Below are 2621 nucleotides of genomic sequence, written 5' to 3'. Positions count from 1 at the left end.
CAAAAATTGAAATACCCAAAGGGGGCATTAGTGTTTAATGGTAGCGGGGAAGAAGATTTTTTGTACTGTCTCCCGGATAATAAAGAGATATCCATTTGCCGGGAGATAGGTAGAAGCATCGGATTCCCGAAGCTGGAAGATGGCCATTCAATCTTATCAAAGGATGAGCTTGCTGACAGCTTAGCGTATAATAGCATAAAGGTATAAGAGTTACATTTGGATTTAAAAATAGGGTATTTTATTTGTCATACTTATTCTTTTCTCCATTTGAAGGGCCTGATTCTTAGTAATGCCCTTAGAGCATAGAAAAACATTGAATATGAAGGATATACGATGGCTCTGAACAATCTTCGTTCAGAGGTAATTGAACTAAGGAACGAAGGTCTTGAAAAAGACAAAATCTTGATTTCGTTGGTAAACAAAGTGAAAGAAGATGAAGCTAGTTTCAAGGCTCAAGCCGAAATCCAAAAGAATGAAATCGAAGACCTTCGGAAGCAGTTGGCAGAAGCCAAAGAAAAATGCTCTCTCGCAGAAGCAAACCGAGAGATCAATGAATATTGGAAAAACCATCTAGAAAAAACAGTTGAAGAACTTCGCGCGTCCAAGGAAAGATGCTTTGAAAAATCCTTGGGCTGCGTGGAGAAAATAAAGGCTAGCTTCGCCAACATGGGCGCCTATTCTAACGAAGATAACTTCATACGAGGAGACCCTAAAGGTGTTATTGAATGGTTAAGTGGAGAGACCGAAGCTTTTGAAGAAATTTTAAGTGATCGTGGAGATGTCTGCGCGTTCTCCGGTTCAAGGGGAATTTCAGCCATCCTGGAGAAGGCGGGATGCGACCATGTCAAGACCCTGGCCCAGGCCGAAGCTGCCTTCTCCGTGGATGATACAAAGGATCCCTCAGCTGAAGCAAGTTTAATGGGCGGGAAATTTTATAATGACATTTGGGTGAATGGTGGCCGAGAGATGGCCCACGAAATTATGAAGAAAAGTGAAAAAGACATCCATGACGCCCGAGTACAAGCAAAACAAGCTGAAGAAGCTGTAGAGCGCGAAAAACGCATAGGTATTGATTCGCGGCTTTTAGCTTCGGTATTTGTTTTTGTGGCTTTGGACTAATTAACTTTTTCCACTGTAGCTGAATTATCTCTGCCACCGGAACCGTTCGATCCTCTGCCGATCTAGAAACGAAGGAAGCACTCGAGATCATTAATATGGCCGAATCTATTGTTGACGAAGTCATTAACAAATTGCTAAATGAAGTTGCGGAGAATATCCTGAAAGAAGACTAGTACTTATTGTAAAAACATTTTTAGATGGTCAATGTAACTTTGTTGTAAAAAGACTGTAATATTCGATGTGTATATCTTCGAATCTAATATGTAAATTATTTGCAATTCACTTCTTTGCGATGCATGAAACATATATATACCGTTTTTGAGCCTTCGGCGAAAAAACACCTTCCCTTCTTTTCATGCTTCGTAAAGAAAAAGATCCATGCTTCGTGAAAATATCCGTGTTCCATAAAAACATCCATGCTTCGTAAAAATATCCATACTTCGTAAAAACATCCATGCTTCGTAAACGAAGGATCCCTTCTTTTGCAACTGAGCTGATGAAACTATATTTCTCAGCTCACTTTGTGCCTTAGCACATTTTCATTTTTATAAAGCATTCTCCGAAGATTGACTTCGTATTCAATTCGTGTCATTGGTGCGATATGATGTATGATGTGACGTTATGCGGGATGATGTGATGATATGATGCAAAGAATGATGCTAATGCTGAAGACACCCACACGCCCACACTGAAACACACAACCTCTGCGTCCCCTTAGGAACGATCGGAATCTCTTTGCCGTTTATTTTTCGGCTTCACCGCTTATTTTTCGATGTAAGTTATGCATCCCCTTAGGAACGTCTTTTGAACTTCTTCGCCTTCTATTTCGGTGGTATAAGTTCTGCATCCCCTTAGGAACGTCTTTTGAACTTCTTCGCCTTATATTTCGGCGGTATTTGGCTCCGCATTCCCTTTGGACCGACTTTTGAGCAGAAAACTTACACTGCGTTTCCTTAGGAACGACTTTTTGTAGCTTCGGCAAAACTTACGCTGCGCTACCTTAGGAACGACTTTTTGAGCTTCGGCAATTTTTAGCTCTGCATTCCCTTAGGAACGAATTTTGAGCTTTGTCAGTCTGTAAAGAAGATATATTTCATTCTGATAAAAGCAAAACTATTACAAGGAATTAAAACTAGATTTACATTGCTTGTTCCTTATTGAAAAACAAAATGACATAGAACATAAAAGTATTTCAGGGGTAGGATATCGCTCAATAAATGTGCTTTGATTCTGGCACAATATTGTTGACTGTGCAAGCTTCGGATTCCTCACTGAACTCCCGTTGCTGCTGGATGTGTTGTCGCCCTTCTGGCTGCTGGCTTCGGGAATAGGTTGGTTGCATTGGTGGTGGTGGTGGGAGCTGTGGCCAGGAAGCCTGTGAATGGCTAGCCGAAGCAACAGAAGCTACAGGATGATTGCCCACATATTCTGGTATGTAGGGAGAGTGGCACGAAGCAGTGTGCAAGACCTGCTTCGGCTGATTCTGTCGAGCTTCAGCTTCT

Source organism: Zea mays, chromosome 1 (assembly GCF_902167145.1).
Source record: "Zea mays cultivar B73 chromosome 1, Zm-B73-REFERENCE-NAM-5.0, whole genome shotgun sequence".
Lineage (NCBI taxonomy): Eukaryota > Viridiplantae > Streptophyta > Magnoliopsida > Poales > Poaceae > Zea > Zea mays.
This window is presented reverse-complemented; position numbering follows the sequence as displayed.